Source organism: Carassius gibelio, chromosome B1 (genome assembly GCF_023724105.1).
Source record: "Carassius gibelio isolate Cgi1373 ecotype wild population from Czech Republic chromosome B1, carGib1.2-hapl.c, whole genome shotgun sequence".
Lineage (NCBI taxonomy): Eukaryota > Metazoa > Chordata > Actinopteri > Cypriniformes > Cyprinidae > Carassius > Carassius gibelio.
Window position 1 is genome coordinate 18,509,367 of NC_068396.1, and position 18,193 is coordinate 18,527,559.

Consider the following 18,193-nt stretch of genomic DNA (forward strand, 5'->3'; position numbering starts at 1 on the left):
GCACTTCGGATGGGTTAAATGCAGAGCACAAATTCTGAGTATGGGTCACCATACTTGGCTGAATGTCACGTCACTTTCACTTTCATTAGTTCCCCACTTGATGCAACAAATGCCTTGTTTGTAATGGGTTTTATTGGTTTTGTCTCGTCGTGCCGGGAGGGGCTGTTGCCATCACAGTATGGTGAGGGGTGTAACATTGCCATCACACCTTTGAGGTATTCATCCAATCACAATGCAAGGATGGCTGGCCAATCAGAGCACACCTCGCTTTTCAGAATGATGAGCTTTGTAAAAAATTACGTATTTCAGAAAGGCGGATCTGTCATTCAGTTGCCAACAGTTCTCCCTCAACAAAAAATGCATGATCATGCGAAGAACACACAAGGCTATGTTCAGAATATACAGTTGTAGCAGAAATGACTTGAACCAGACAAATTAAAGAGTCGATCAGGGCTGTGGCTGAAACACGAGATTAATTCCTCAGTAAGGCAACAGGAAGTCATAAAACATTCTGTGCCACAAGTCCCAAGCAAGATAACCTACCAACCAACCAACGCTTTCACAGAACAGCTTTCAACATTAACACCACTAGAACAATTATTAACAATTTCAATTCGGAGAAGAGATGTCAAATTTGTTGTTTGTAATTGATAAGCAACGCCGGACATCACGTGTAAACCCATGAGAGTACTACACAAGAGCCTTTGACTTCCCCCCCACCTAGTAGAACAGACTGAAATTCCTAAGGGGGAGGGGGCTTTGAACCTCTGGTCTCCACAGAAATCTTTGTCAAGAGAATGGCAAAGATTGGCGAAGAAAAGTCTTTTCTACATATATATTAGGGCTGCACGATGTGTTGTTTAAGCATTGATATCGCGATGTACGAATCCACGATAGTCACATCGCAGGATGTGCGATGTAGGCTGTTGTAGTTGATCCGTTATTCATTAACTGTATGGGCCAGAAAGCGCGCACGAGAGAGAGAGAGAGAGCGCAAGCGAGCGGCCGGTGACACACTAGATGCGTGGCGCAAGCATCTCAGCTGCGTGGCGTGTCCGTTTTTAATTCGGCTCCCATGTGAACAGGTTAGAGCTTGAAGACTGTCTGCGTGAGACGCGCGGAAAATGCTTGCATGCTAGAAATAGAACCGACGCCTATTTTTCACGCGACACGCAAGCATGCTGGAAGCGTTTCCAGACAAAATAGAATAGGAAAATATGTTTATATGTCATTTTGTACACAGATACATATTAATTCATGACACTTAGATGTTTGAAAGTCTATAGGTTGACATATATTCAGATATAAATGTAATTTAAAAAATAATAATATATAAAATAATAATTATTGATTTTCAAATATTGCACCTGTCACCTGCCTGAGAGAAAGAGTGAGCCCTGGCCGCAAGCTCAATGTCTTCAAACAACATTGTCAACAACGTCTTGCTCGCTCTCCCTCGCGCATATTAATCAATTGACACGATGGTGTCGATGTTTAAATCATTTAAAATGAGAATTTAAGTGTGCTCACCCCATTTTTGTTTGTAAAAAAAAATATTCATATCGCAATATTTACTATCGCAAAAAAATAAAATATCGCAATGTAAATTTTTCCCAATATCGTGCAGCCCTAATATATATGGACCAAAATGAACTCAAAAAGACTTATAAATGAATATCAGTCCATCGCTTCACTCCATATTCATTTATGTGTAACCCACACATTTGACTTTCATGTTATAATCACTTATTGTGTATGTCTTTTAATAACTATGGGATAGCTTAAGGATACATATTCATGTCTAGTGTCTATGTAATCGAATCTGCTTGATTGAAATAGTCCTAACAATCAGTTATTTGTCAAATGTATCATATTCTTGTTATAGGAATCATGTCCAAAATTAGACCCTGCAAGAGCGGAAAAATTCGGACCACATGCTTGGTAAGATTTATGATACACCCGAGCCAAGACAATATCTGATTGGTCAAGACAACATTTGAGGTGTGGCCAACAGGCCAGTTTAAATACTTAGGACACCCTAAAATCTTGCTTTTAGTCTCTAGCTTTTAGTCTTTAGCTATGCTTCTGCTATTAGTCATGTCTGCTTTTAGTTTTAGCTCTGCTTTTGCTATCAGTCAAGCCTGCTTTTAGATTTTAGCTTTGCTTCTTAGCTTTAGCTTTTAGCCATGCTGTTTGTCATCACAGTTCTTTGAGCGCGGTTCCAGCGTGCTTCAGCCTGCACGCCTGCTGCTACTTAGCCACGATGAGAAGAAACACAACCTAGTCTCGTCAAACTTTACTTCTTTTCTTTTCCGTTTGAGAGTTTCGTGTTCTGAGTTAAGTTTTGTAACGTCGAGTCTCTGACGTCTGACCTCGACTGCCCGTTCAACTTCAACCAGCACACAACTCCATCTTGAGCCAACGCCCAACCAGGGCTTCCCAAGATGTCACTTCAGCGGCTACTGAACTTCCAGCCAATCAGCGACATCAGAAACCAAGGCAATGTACCCTCAGACATTTGTACTGGTGTATCTAATATAATTTTAACCCCATTGAGGAACTCAGTGCGAGTGTTAATTAAGTTATTGATGGTTGTTCATGTCTATGCAATTTCACGTATTTCTGTAAACTTGGGATTCCATATTTCCATTCTCTTAAACTCATCTTTCCCTAACTTTCGAACTTCCTGCAACTTGTGTGAATGTGTGAGTGCATGCGTTTATGTGTTACATTAGTTTATATGTCTTAGAATTATCTAATAAAGCCTTATTCATATTGAAGAGAGAAGAATCTTGTATTTTGTGCTTACAAGTTAATGTCTTAAACTGCCAATCTTGTTACTGTGCTAATTGATAGTGTTTTCACTATACTTTGGATATTAATATCCAGCGCAGATTTGATGTTAAACGGCTCGTTCAGTGAATCGCAGGGCGTCTCAGTGATCAGCCGTGAAACAGTGATTCTGTTCAAATTCCCTTTAAAATCTTAAATGATTCCCTTTAAGCTAAATTGACCTGTTTCCCTTACAAAGTTTATTAGACATATACACAGTTCATTTTTCTTATTATGCATATTGACGTTATTATGTTATGCATATTCATCACTGAACAAAGATTTTCCAAATTGAACTCTCCCAAGGCCTGGAAAGCAGTTATATATTAATAACAGCTCATATCATAAGTTATCTAGGTCAAAGAGGAAGTGCTGTGAAGAGATGGAGTTACAGAGTACAGAGATCAATAGAAGAGGATCAACCAGGGCCCACAACAGTAACCTGGACTGGGGTCAGCACGGGGCCCTGGCAATGTCTGTCTTTTATATTTATGGATGGATGTACCTATAAATGACATTAATGTTCAAAAATGTATACATGTCCAAAAATACATCACATACAAAAACATACATATTTGTGTGGGATATTGTTCTGATTTCTAATAGCTTTCATAAACCTTTTACTGCTCTACCCCAATAATCTTATATAGGTACCTCAATACTACTTATGACTACTTATAACTCTTAACACTGTCTACCTTTATTGTATCTGTTACTGCCACTTATTTGTATGTAATGCTCTGTCCATGTCTGTTCTGCCTATGGTCACTGAGGTCACTCAAATCAAAATATAGTTCTGTTCTCACTTATGCACTTCTCTTTTCAAATGTGAACATCCTAATTTTATTCTTTGTCCATGCCTTCTGAAGAGTGAGAAATATTCTGTATGCATGCTGTAACGTCACTGCTGATTCATTTTGTTCTCTGCATATTAATCTTCTTCCAAAGACATTAAACAACACCAACTCCCCCACATGCATGAATAATGCATTATAGATAGACTGCAACTTATGATCTTAAGACATCTATGGTACACAGAAAAAGTGTGTTGAGTGTCTGCCTGAGGAACTACATTTTATTACCCATAAAAAAGCACTGTGGCAGTGCAGTGGCAGTTAAATTATTTATTTGTCTAGAATTATTTACAATACGTATAATACTATACCAGATTAATACACAAGATGTAAAAAAATGTTTTGCAAGTGTACTATGTGTTTACAGCTCTTGTGCTGAATCTTTATGCATATTTTTAGAGCATAATAGGCCTCTTATGTAATCAGAGCAAGATGAATGTTTGCATAAGAGAACAAACTGCATGTAAGAAAACAGAAAAAAAGTTTTATACTTTGCTTCACCTTACTGTTATTGCTTTCAAACTGTACATATTTTGGAGTTAGGAGGGTTTTGACTGAATAAGGGTCTTTAGAAAGTCATGCTAATAGAAGAGTACACCATAAGGGTCATTTCTGACATCAGTGGGCCCTCTGACCCTCCTATCACACACTCACATTAGTGATGCTAATTCATTTTTACAGTGAGCAGAAGTTCTCTGAATATGCAAAAGCATCTGTTCCGCACTGTCACAATTATACCTCTTACAACAGCTGCTGCTCACTTCATAATAGACCATTTAAAGAGGTAAAATGGTTTCTCAACATGAAGAGCATGATTACAGCCGTTATCTGAAAGCAATTTGAAATTGTATTTAATGTGTGCTGTGAATAGTTAGATCAGGAGAGGTTGTAAAAGAAGATATGGCTACAGCAGGTAAGCTTGGAAATGAAACATGGCAGGTTAAGACAGGGAAAAATGTATTGAGGTTTTTCTTCCCCAGTTTTATTCTTATAATGATGCCACTCATTTCATGTGTGTGTTCACTTAATTTACAGCTGATTTTGTAATAAAGAAAAAAATAAATTGTATAGATTGAACTTTGTGTAATGTAAAGTAAATTTATTTTATAAATTAAAACTATTTAATTGTAATTCCTAATAATTATACATGATGTGACATAAGGCATAACATTCATCACTATTATAAAATTTAAAATATTGAACTACACTTCAATTTTGCTTTTGATTAAGTTTTGCAATGTAATCTCTGAAAATGCATAAATTGTCTATCACTTTCTTTAATAGTATTAGGTTGTCGGTCACATTTCTACTCTTTAAAGGAATAGTTCAATAATGAATATTTTGTCAAAAGGTAGATAATCAAAAAATGTTAAAAGTACAAAAACTACTTTTTCAAAATGAACAGAATTTTAGTATACAGACAAAAATAAATGGCACCGTTTCCTGAGAATGGGCTGTGTTACACATCAACCAGATATCTGAACACGTGATATTCTTCAACCAGCCACATTTATTATTATTTTCAATGCTCATGCAAACTCATTTCCATGAGTGAACTGCTTAATTCAGCCAGTAGTGTTAGTCATAGGTCAGGCAAACCTGAAGAACAGAGACAATAGAGCATTAGGAGATACATGCTGCTTGTGACACAGAGTGCTTATATAATGCTTGTTAAAAATAGCTTCAAACACACACATACACACACACAAAGAGGAAAAAAGAAGAGCATAAAATTGCACACTCTTGCGTGTGCCACTGGTGTTTCCATGGCAACCCTGTGCAATTGGTCTCCTTAACACCTCATAATTGCAGCCGTGTGAAAATCTTTGGGATTTGGGAATTTTTTTTCATAAAATAACATGAGAAATGACTGAAGCATCATGTTGCTATTTGCTATTTTAACTGCCAAAATTTCCCCTTTATCACTCCAAAATAGTTTATATTATCCTATATTTTCCTTTTTTTAAAAGATGAAATAATCAGAATACATTTCTGAATCACTGACCATTCTCAAATGTAATTTATTTGTAACCTTTTTAAGTTTTTAGAGTGTACACCCTAAAATATTATTTCTATAAAATTGATGTAAAAAGGTAAGCTAATATTCTTAAATTGCCCTCCAGTTTTATAAAAATGTATGTACATTGACCATTTTATTCCTCAGTAAAGTATTGTAACACTTTAGTTTAGTGACCACTATTAAGCATGCACATCACTAACATATTTAACAGTTAGTTAATACTGAGCACTGGTCTGTCCTAAAACTAAAGTTTGATCACACACACACACACACACACACAATTACTCTGTAGTGATTTGTACATTGTCATCAAATGTACCTCAACTAAAACCAGGCAGCCCTGCAGAAAGAAGTTAGTCTGAAAATCGGAAATGAGTTTTTCAGGGAGCTCTGAAAGAGGAGATGAAGCTCTGACAGAAGCAGCTGTGTGTCCCTGTTGCGTAATAAATCTATCTCATTAATGTTAGTGGGCTAATGAGGTTAAACCAGAGGTGCTGTGATGCTGCCTAACACTGTAGATACATGCTGGGTTACAGTGAAGCTTAGTGGTGCTGACAAAACTGAGTACAATTATGAAAAGTTAGAGCATATTTTGACTTCAGAATTTATTAGGATAAAAAGTGCTCTACCTCAGAGCTTCCTGGTGCCTGTTTAGGACCTCCAATGGCATCTGTGACAGTGCCTTAACCTTTCTCCATTTATCAACAGTGTTTAAGAGCTTTAATGGGCCATAGACAGGCAAAACAGGGCAGCTCTCTTTGCAGCCATAAAGGAAATCAATGAGCTATTCATTAGTGTTGAATTTAGAATGCAAAGATTACACGGGTCATCTGTCTCCGTCTCTACACTCAACTGTCTCCCTCATTTTACAACTGCAAATAGAACTCATAAAGTTTAGCACAATATATATATATATATTTTTTTTTTTTACAATATTTTTAGTTTCACTACTTCAACATGTCCACTGTACCATAAGAGGATTTGAGGTACCTTCATTAAATTATATTAATCAATAATATTTATTTTCCTAAAGACATAAACATTCATATAATGCAAAAATATTATTTATAATACAGACTTATCATACCTAATCAAAACATTTTCTTTAGACATAATCCAAAATGTTACTTAATGTAGGTCAATATAATGAATTTGTGCCTTTTTACAACTTAATTTCACCATAAACAATTAAATAGCTATAAGACTATTTAAGACTAATTATAAAACTTTTTTTTCAATGTTTAATTTAGTTTACTTACTTTAGGCTAAATAAAGAGATCTATAGATGATCTTAATGTTTATTGTTATATAAAAAAACTATATTTCTATGATATTTCTATGATTTAACCCATATAGAGTGGCATATAAAGCCAAACAGTATAAAGTCCAATAAAATTAACATAGATGAATGTATTTAGGTTGATTCTGTGATATTAAATCACATTTCTGACCTAAATAAGACCAGTTAATTTAAACTGGATGTTATAATTTTTTTTTTTTCAGTCAAGCCAAAGTACTATTGAAAAAATAAAAATAAATCTATAGTGGTGTTATTTGCTTTTAGAAAAACTGAAAAAAAAAAAAAAAGTTCAAGTTCAAAATCTTGTAAAACACAGGGACATCAGCCTCTTGGGACTAACAAGAAAACCAGTAAAGACACCGATTGATCTGAGGCTCTAACAGTTAACAGTTCCTGGTCCAGAATGAATGAAGGTCAGTTTTAATCTCTGCTTCACATCTAACACTAAATGACCTAAAAGTGAGCACCAATGTTCATTTAGCATTTGGTATTGCTGCATTTGGTAAGTCGGGTCAGATTATGTGATGTCAGTGAATCAGTGTGTTTTGATGGAGAGCGAGAAAGGCAGGCAGGAGTTTTATGAGTTGAACAGACCTAGATGGGTAATGGTTTGGAATTGCTTTCGTCCACCCCCACCTCAGCGGCCACTGCCAGATGCAGCTGCTATAACTGTGATTTGAAATATGAATTTATACATGTAGCTAGAAGGCAGCAACAGCTGTTAAAACTGAGGATGGCTCTACATGATGGTCCAATAATAAATCAATAAATTATTACAAAACAAAAAAAATATATATTTTTTAAGCACACAAACACATGAAATACTACATTAGGGAAAATAACCCTTTTATATTTTGAATGCTTTTTCCAAAATGCAAATGAGATTTGCAATAAAAGAAAAGGCCATCTGCCCTGCAAAACATGTTTATGTAGTTGCAGACTTTCTAAAGGGCTTCTGAATGGTTTTTGCTCCTCTGAGAGATGTTCTGCAGTGACAAGCAATCAGAGTGTTCCCCTCACGAGCTCTTTTCACAACAGTACAGTAGATCCTCTGCCAGAGAGTTTAGCGAGGTTTTCTCAAATGAAACAGAGAGTGAGAGAAACAGAGAGATGGAAGACAGGAAAGAAAGAATGAACGCTGATTTTTTTGGCCCGGGGGCTGGTGAAAAGTGGTTGCCATGGCAGCGTTCTGCCCACGACCCAGTTGAGTGCACCCACATCTGACTGTCTCCGCAATGCCACGGTTTCTACATGCTTCCCACTCATACACTAGCCCAGGGGAGAGTGTGTGCGTGTGGAAGTGTAAACCTGACCTGAACTGTGATCACTTAAAGGACAGAGATATTGGTATTGCAAGCTTTGGTCTATTATCAATCTTTACATTTATTGGGATAGTTCATTCAAAAATCATTGTTGTTCCAAACCTGATTTTCTTACATCGGCAAACATTCAATGTTTTAACTGTTTTGTCTGATCATCTTTGTTTCAAAATTGAATTTTGCAACATTGACACTGTTATTGAATGCAATCGAAGCAACGCTGAAAAATGATGCTTCTGTCATCTGTAGTTGAACTTGACCCAGTTATTGAACTGAACTCAATAAATACTGAGCTGAATAGTGACACTATTGTCTTCTGTGGTGCTGGTTTACAAAATAATTTGAATTGTCTCATTTGATGAAGTTTACATCATTGATTCTGCTTATTACTGTGAAGCTGCTTTTGAACAATCTTTATTGTATACTGTGCTATAGAAATAAATGTGATTTGTCAAAAGCTGCAACCCCACCGACTTTCATTTTACAAAAAAATGGTAGCATCTCAATTAACTGGTTTTAAGTCAAATATATGATTTAGTAGTGTAGTGTAGGGTAGGGTAACTTAAATACATTAATTTATATAAAACTACTTTATATGGGTTAAATTATGAAGAGATATCTCTAGTAATCATTGCAGGTCACCACTTTTTTGCGGTTTATGTAAAGTTTAGTGTAGTTTTGTGTTACACAGAAGAAAAAAAAAGCATACAAAAGCATAAAAAATCGAAATCATTGGAATGACATGAGGGAGAGGACAAAATTTTCTCTGTATGGCAGTCCTCACCAGGGTCATCCCCTCCCACTTCGTCTCCTCTTCTGCTAAATGTGGAATATATAAAAAGATTATATTTGCATTCATTAACCTACAAAGTCACACAGGTAGAGTCAATGCTTTGAACTGTTTTAAAGAGTGCTTTCCAAGATTCAATTGCACTTCAAACAGCACTAAAATCGTCCAACTGTAAATTTTATATTTAAGCTTTTGTGGGTAAGCCTTGACCTTCCAATCTTATTAATTAACAACAGATTGTGTGAAAAAAATAGAACAAGAATCCAAACATCTTTATTTAAGGACTGGTGAATATTTAAATGGTCGTGTGCATATTTCTGCTACAGGCCATTCCTTTTTTGGAGTGACATATTCATTTGTAGGCCAGTTTTCTGTGCATTCTGACAAGAATTCTCTCTCAAGCGAGAGAAACACTGACACAGTGTCAGTTTTGGTAGAGACACAGCCGATCTGCTCAAGCTGTTGGACCCCTGCCATCTCTCTCTGCCCTTATGGCTCATTATACATTTCTCTTTAATGTTTGCCACTGGCAAAATGTCCCATATTCGCCTGTGCAAAGACTATATACTACACGCCTGTATATTCACTCACATCATTAAAGAGCTTTAGACTGAATTATGCTTTATCTATCTTACCAAGCACCAAAGACATTATCAATTTATGGCTTGAATAACATTGAGTGTAACAACTTTTTGCAGTGTACTGTAGTTTAAAAAGTTGCATTTACGAGTTTTGAGCACATGAATGTCCAAAAAAGTGTTATTTAGGATATTTAAGATGATACCCATGTTGTGATGAAGGATAAAGAATGATTTAAAAAGTAATTGTAACTTTCTGTGCTGTAATTCAGTAATATGTTCAGCTATGTTCTAAAGAGCATCAACGACAGATGCAAACAAACAGAAACAGACATGTTCACTGGGTTTTTTAGGATCAGTGTGTTACCCTGTTGGTGTCTGTTATATTTTCGCCGATTGAACAATTTGAATCTGTGTATTTCGGGTGTTGGAGAAGTTATGTACTACAAACTGGTGACCATCTGCGTTGGTCTGCGTCTGTTAGTGTGGTGTTAAATGGCCTGTGGACAACAAATGCTGTCTTGCAAAGACTGTACATGATGCCAGTTTTAGATTGACATGCAAAATTGTCAGATATTATCCTTATATTGTAATCATTATGATCACAAGCTGTCATCATTGCTGTTAAAATGTTTTAAACTGCAAATGTTACTTTTAAAGAAATTAATACATGATTTAACTTGTACAATTTAGTTTTGTTGTAGTTTTATTTTACAAATATAATACTATAATCTACTTCATGGACTGTTTATGGACTATTGGTTAAGTGTCTTTTATCTAATTTGATAATATTTTGATATTATATTTATGTAATTTCACCTGCTTTGTTTTCTTTCAAGCCTTCATACAACTTTCTTCCTTTTTTCATTAGCCACGTTTTCACTGTCGGGCCAAAAGCGGGCGTGCTAGTGCATGCCAGGGCGTGCCAGGGCCAGCCAAGTTTCCACTGTCACATCCGGGGCTTGATCATGCCTCGTTAGTGCTTCCTTGGCCTCAACGCCCCGGGTTGTTTGGCCTAAAGAAAACCTTGTGCTAAAGTGGGCCAGTTGGGACTAGGGGAGTGGTTCTGAACAAAGGCGGAGTTTCTCAGCATCTGGAAAGCATCAGTGCCACGGATCATTTCATAAAGCTAACAGCTAAAACAACAGCATTAAAAACTTTTTAAAATAAGTTGAGCTCAAAACTCACTTTCAGTCAGCAGGGAGTGCTTGAAATAACTTGATCTGATGTGGATCACTAGGCTATACAAGGCCGAAATATTTATAAGCGATGCAAAAAACTATGCACGCTAGGCATTAACGTTATCATAGTAAACATGGTAAATGCGACCACTTGAAGAAATCAGTTTTCAGATTCTTAATCGCTATCACAATCATGTATTTATTTTGTTATAAATATCGTCTTGAGAGTTTAGCTCAGTGTAGCCAATGTCATAAAAATATAATAATGGTTTTTGTTTGGGAGATTTTATAAAAATATAGTGTAGAAACTTTTAAAAATGTGATATATAGGCTACTGTACTTACAAATAAACGGAAACAGAATCGACTGAATAAGCAGGCTATGTTCATAACGCTTCAATCCTGATAAATTAATTCATTATGATCAATGTATAGCTTATTATAGTAAAACATTGATTCTTCTGGATTTAAATATTTAACAAAGCATGCAAACAAACGGATGATTTTATCGTGTTTGTTTTGTGATCGTGCTAGTTTCAGTGACTTATTTCTTATTTGTTTTCTGATAACTTCTCTTTGTTGGTGAAATGATGGTGTTGCATGACGTTGTTCCTGAGAGTTGTGTAAAGGGCGGTTTTTAGTGAAGCGCAGCAGAGCTTCTGGCCTGATGCTGTAAACACAGCGCAATTTTGGCTTCAATGTTACAGGTCCAGGCTATTTGCCCCGTCCCGCACCTTTAAAGCACTGGCTTGCACTGGCCCGACAGTGGAAAAGTGGGAATTGTGAGTTTTCGAAACTTTGGAAATCAATTTATGTTACAAATGTAATTATGTTAAATCAGACATCTGAAATACACTTTCTGTAAAGCTACATGCTTTGAAACAGTATGTAGTGTGACAAATGCTATTCAAATAAATAGTTCAAGCTGCAAATATTTTTTGTCTCTTTGTTGCCATCTCAGTTTGAAAATCTGCAATTGCAGCTCTTTGCGGAATTATCTTCTTTATGTGGGTTGTGCATCAACGTGGATGAATCTAAAGCTTATATGTATATGTATGGCTGGCCGTCAGTCACCACACTGGTGTGGCTATTCACTGTACTTCACAATCACAGATTATAACCTACATCTAGGTTTATATGTCCCAAATAAGAATTTTCACCGTTTAATGTAAATGTTACAAGTAAGTAACAAGTCTGACACATTTATTCTGACCAATTGCATTACAATAAATTGCGCTAGCAATGGTGATTTAATCTAAAGATCGGCTAGCTCATATCAAATATAACTGTGCAAATAGGTCTGTGACGATCTCTGTGACAACCGCGTCACTGCCGATTGCTACCGAGGTTGTCTACTGCCACTGGCAATAGTGCACGTGACATCACGCACTCTATAACAAGCATACTGTAATACAAATTTTATTAAGACTATAAGTCTGTGGTAGCCTAATTCATAAAATACCTCAAACGCTATATACACAGCGTTTCCATTAGATTGGCAGGTTTGAACACAGGAACATACAGTTTATTCTGCATTCAGTGATTATTTTTTTTGTTGGGCAATCTTGGGCGACCTTGTTGTGAATCCAAATAATACATTGCCAATCTGAAGCCATCTATATTCATGTCACCAATCCACTTTTGTACAAGTGTCTTCAAGTTCCCATGATCACAAACGTCTTTTTCCAAGCTGGCCAAATACAAACGAGACAGTGATAAATGGAAGATGTTAACAAGAAATGTGGTAATGATTCCTATTTTAATTAGAGGGCATGCAGACAAGGAGTTTCTATGTCTCTGTCTGTCTACACCGAACACGAGTCTTTGTACACAGGTTATTTGAACTTTGTGTCAATACCTCATAAACAGGGCAAGGCAGTTTACTTTCTGGGATTTGTCATGTTGTTTCCCGCCACATCCAGTGTAGCATTACTGATTATAATGAGTTCTATAGTATTTTGTCATGTCGTGTAGCAACACGCCATTCACTTCCAGTTATTATAAAATTATAGGCCTATGTTAGGGGTGGAATGATACATGTATTCGTACCAAACCATCAAGCTATTGGCATCTCGGTTTGGTGCACGAGACCTTATAAAGAATACAGGGAATTCACCCCCATCCAGAAGGGTGTGCCCTCAGCAATTCAACGTTGTTTGATAAATGGCTGCCAGCAGAAAGAAAAGCGAATGCCATGTGTTGTGAAAATGAAAACAGCCCACTAAAGAGTGACCCCCCAACCGTGGTACATACCAGACTGACATCTGTGTACCCTTCCACCCCTAATGTGTGTGTGTATATATATGTATATACACACACATATATATATATATATATATATGAATAACATTTTAAAAAATCTTGAAAACTTTCATATATTGTAGATTCATTACATAAATCATTTCTTTTTCTTTCTTTCTTTCTTTTTTTTTTTTTGATGATGATCAGAACTTACATCTCATGAAAGTCAAAAATCCAGTATCTCAAAATGTAAGAATATTTACATTTGAGTTTCATTAAATGACTATCCCTACAGTATTAATTCCTATAAATAAGGCTCAATAGTGTATAAGCAGTGCCACAGGCTGATCGCTTCCATACCATACCCGACCAAGTATTGAGAACTTTAGCACTGGCTGGTTTTATGTTACATAATATGTTGTTTTGCCTACATCCAACTTTCAACATCCAACATGCGTGACATGTCATAATAACAAATGCATTTGGAAGTAGGAGCTTCCCATGCACACAGCATTGAGTAACCAATGAAAATTCAGAAATCTTATGCAACACAGTATGGGGAATAGGTGAATTTGCATGGCTCCTGTCAAAAAAGCCATATATCTCATATATCTCACACTTACCAACTTATTTTGTGGGATGCAGTTTAAATTAAGTTTTTTTGTGGCTGATCAGAAATCAGTTAAATATCTTCTGACATTTAAGCAGTGTTTTTGTAAGTAGAAGCATGTCATTGATCAGGGTGGAGGAGGTGAGGTCTGACTGTTGTGAGAGCTTGCTGAGAGACAGACACTGTTTAATGTGAATAAATGGCCGTAATTACTGGACAGCTTTTAAAGTTGTCCCTCCTCTCAGCGCCAACACTGTGTTGATCGATGCTCGATCCCATGGGTTTTAGACCCAGTTCTGCATGCGTTTTTGTGTTTATGTATGGTAGCTGACTGTCCATTCACATTCATCAAGGATGCCTTCACCTCACCCCTGCCTTTCTAACATACTCAAATGCACATTTATAAACATTTACACAAAAACCTAAAATACATAGGCCTAGACAACACATGTACTGTATACACTATTCTGTCCTTTACCTCAGACAAAATTAAAGACAAATACTCAATCTGAGCCTTACTACACTGAGAGTATTATTTAAAATATCTGAATCTATCTCCAATTTATACCACAAAAATCAGTTTGCGGTTAAATCTTGTAGAACTATCTCTTTAAAGTAACAACTGCAGGTTACCAAGCAACATTTAGAATAAATATATAACAGCTTGTCTATTTCAGAGCAACATTAACTCATGCTTACAACTGTTTACAATATGTTTGGAACAGAGACTTTGTACTGGTATAATACTGATATGTTTCACTATCAAAACCTGCTGAGGGTGAGAAACAAAATGTACTGTTCAGTAATATTTAATTTTACAGTTCAAGTTACACATGCTACTATAATTATTTAAAATACTAATAACAAGAACTGTGTAATTACAAGCAGCTCCAAGTGAAGTGAAGTGAAGTGACATTCAGCCAAGTATGGTGACCCATACTCAGAATTTGTGCTCTGCATTTAACCCATCCGAAATGCACACACACAGAGCAGTGAACACACACACACACACTGTGAGCACACACCCGGAGCAGTGGGCAGCCATTTATGCTGCGGCGCCCGGGGAGCAGTTGGGGGTTCGATGCCTTGCTCAAGGGCACCTAAGTCTTGGTATTGAAGGTTCAAAAACAATGGCACACAAATTTAAATTGTACGTAGTCTGTTAAAATCACCCTATTATTAAGTATGTAAATACATGGCAACCTCAACTGTGACCTACTATTCCTGTGATGAAATGTCCTTGGAAATTACTTGAATTTACTTTATAATATATGTGCTGCTTAATTAAAATGCTTTAAAAAATATAATGCTTTAGTAAAATGTTTATTTGGCACATTTTTCATTGGCAAAAATTGAGTGTACTGTCATAACTGGATGTAAGCATTATATATATATATATATATATATATATATATATATATATATATATATATATATATATATATATATATATATATATATATATATATATATTAACAGTTCTTTTCTTGTTGCATGACGGATGGTTTGTAAATGTCCCTTTAATTAATCAGTCAATAAATAAAGAAGAAAATTAATCTTCCCACCTTCACCAGGCTGAAAGACGGAACAGGTGGAACTCACACTGAAACACAGCAGGGATCATATCATGAGGAATAAAACTGTCCTTGATCTTTTAAGATAAAAGAAAGCACTAAGAAAACATGATGTACTATCAAACATACTGGAATAACTCAAACTTCCAGAGTCAAAAAAGAGCATTTATTTTAACTAATCTGCAAAACATTGCTCATTCTGAATTTTATCAACTTTTTACTTCAGCACTTCAGCACAGATCATTTTTACATACTGATGCCTAATGGGTGTTAAGGGACAGTTCACTTAAAGGGGTAATGTGATGTTGCTAAAAAGAACATTATTTGGTGTAATTAAATGTGTTTAAGCAGTTTAATTAAGATTCAAAAAACACATTATGTGTTGTGTCAGGCCAAACAAAGTATTTTCGCTTTCGCAACGAAACAGTCAGCCTCTACACAACATGGTGGGGGCGGTGGCAACAACAATAAAGTTATGCCTTCTTTCTTTGCATGAACATTTAGGCGCCGTTATGCAAATCTTCCCACTTCTTGACATAGACATGAAGAGGCTTATTTGAACGAGCCGTTTTAGGGGGGCGTAGTCGAGTCCTAACTTTTATAAGGAATATCTCTTTGAGTTTGAGACTTTAGTCTTTGCAACTTTAGGGATCTTATCTATTCACAAACAGCTTGTAACACTCCAAAGAGAAAGGAAAACTAGAAATCGCATCATATGACCCCTTTACAAATTGAAATGCAGGAAATGCATCAGATAGTATGCGAGTACCCAATTTCTGTGCTTTCTCCCTCTTCCAGCCACCTCTTTAGATAACATATCAACACCAAACTTATTTCTTTTTCACATCTTTTTACATTCACATTATAAGTGCTTACACGCCATATTGGAATTCCTGTAATTACAACTTGTGAACTGAGAGTTTTCTAAGAGCTACGACTTGTGACAAGCTGTACCACCTGACCATTGCAGGCTCTGTTTAGGCATTGACAGTATTGACATAGAAAAGCACAATTCCGAGTCCAAGGAACAGCTCAGAGTAGAAAACCACATGCTGTCATCTCGAAATTATGGTAATTACGATATGGCGTGAACATAGCATATTACACGGCTCTGTGGAATACTTTATTCTGAGTGGTCAGTCGCGACATTCCAAGGTATTTTGTCCCTCGATAACAACCAGTAAAAGAGCTGATAACAAAGGCTCATCCAGGTAACTGAAGCCGGCGCTATACTCTTGCTAGGAACTGTTTTCTCTTGGTGAAAGCTTTGCATTTGTTTAGCTAATAAAATATTAAACCTTGATTCAAAATTGTGTTCAACTATTTAATTGTATAATCCTGCTATCACAGACTCGCTCTCTCATTTCATACAAAGGCAGTTGCTGCCATTTTTCTATATCTGTTTTGTATGCGGTGATGGATTATAAGATAACTAACAAACTGTTAACTGGTACTTATGTGGCAAGTAGCCATGTAACAGGTGCTTCCGCTTCACGTGGGGGACCTGATCACCCTGTCGAGAGTTATTCTGCGATACCAACCAGCTGGATGTACATTATTATTCCATACATAAAGCAGGATAGGCATATTAGCAGCCGACGCGAAGTAGAAATAATAGCACTGTTGTTTTATAATTGATCATTCAATTTCTGTGCCTGAATACTACTGTTATAGGCTACCTACTTGAATAACTTGAAGCACTGCTTATTTCATGTTTATCCTTGTTCTGTTGTATTTAATTTTTGTAATTTGTAATTTGTGTATTATTGGTGTAGTTTTGTTCTTATTTCATTCCCAAGTGTTTTCTCTTTGATGTTTAACGTTTCTATTGGTTAGTCTAGAAGTTTTTGCTGTGATATCATAATTTGAACTGAGAATTGTGAAATTTCACTTTTATCTAAAAAAGGGGGTTCATAAAACTACTTCAGATATGTGTTCAAGCTGAACACTTCCTTAAATTGTGTGTGTAAAGACATTTTGTCAAAACTGATTAAAATCAAATCCGCAGTATTGATCAAAATAGGTTTTTTTTGTCCTTATCGCACAGCCCTATTTGATACTATTATTCATAAGCATCAAAGGAACTAAATATACTTGAAAAAAGTAGTGACCAAATGTTACTGTAATTACAGATTTTTTTATATATAGTTTAACCCATGTAAAGTCAATTAAAGACCAGATACTCTAATTAGGACAGGTTAGGGTTAGGGTTTTATTTAATAAATGTATTTAGGCTGGTTAAGTGATGTTTGTGCTTATTGATTTTTGGCTTAAAACCTGTTAATTCAGATGTTACCATTTTCAGGTTACAATTTATTTCAGTGTATAAGAAAAAAAAGATAATCATCATACTGTCTACTGGCTGATATAGCATCTGCTGCTCAGTATCTTTCTGAAGGATCCTAATAGGAAAGAGTAGCTGAATATTATTTTTAACAGATTAAAAATTCCCTTATCATTTCAAAACAATCTTTACAGTTCGTCACACATTTTGGTGTTGTTTTGTCATCCTGTCTTAAAAAAAATAGAAAATGACTAATTTTAGCACAAATACATTGCTAACAATTTAATAAAAATAATAAAAATTACATATAAAAACCATACGTGAAAGTCTTCATTATATGTAGAATAATAAATCTTTATTTCACAGAACAAAATGATAATCAAAAAATAATAACATGTAAATTTACTAGAAATATTTATTTAAAGACACAACTGCAGGTTATCACTGTTTGCAGTCGGTCATTGTAGCTAAATCTGGACAAAAGCTTAATGCATAAATTATAAATAAGGCATTGCTATGAATACATATGGTTCCTCTCTGGTAGAGAGATGATAAAAAAGAGATCAGAGAACAGCAGATTGCGCACCAGTGGGCTGAATGGAGAGGATCCA

The 18,193-nt window shown here is 35.8% G+C and overlaps 1 protein-coding gene across 4 annotated transcripts in view; it reads right to left on the reverse strand.

Moving 5' to 3' along the window:
• Positions 1-18,193, reverse strand: part of gpm6ba (glycoprotein M6Ba) — a 77,078-nt gene that overhangs the window by 13,036 nt on the left and 45,849 nt on the right. The window lies entirely within an intron of this gene.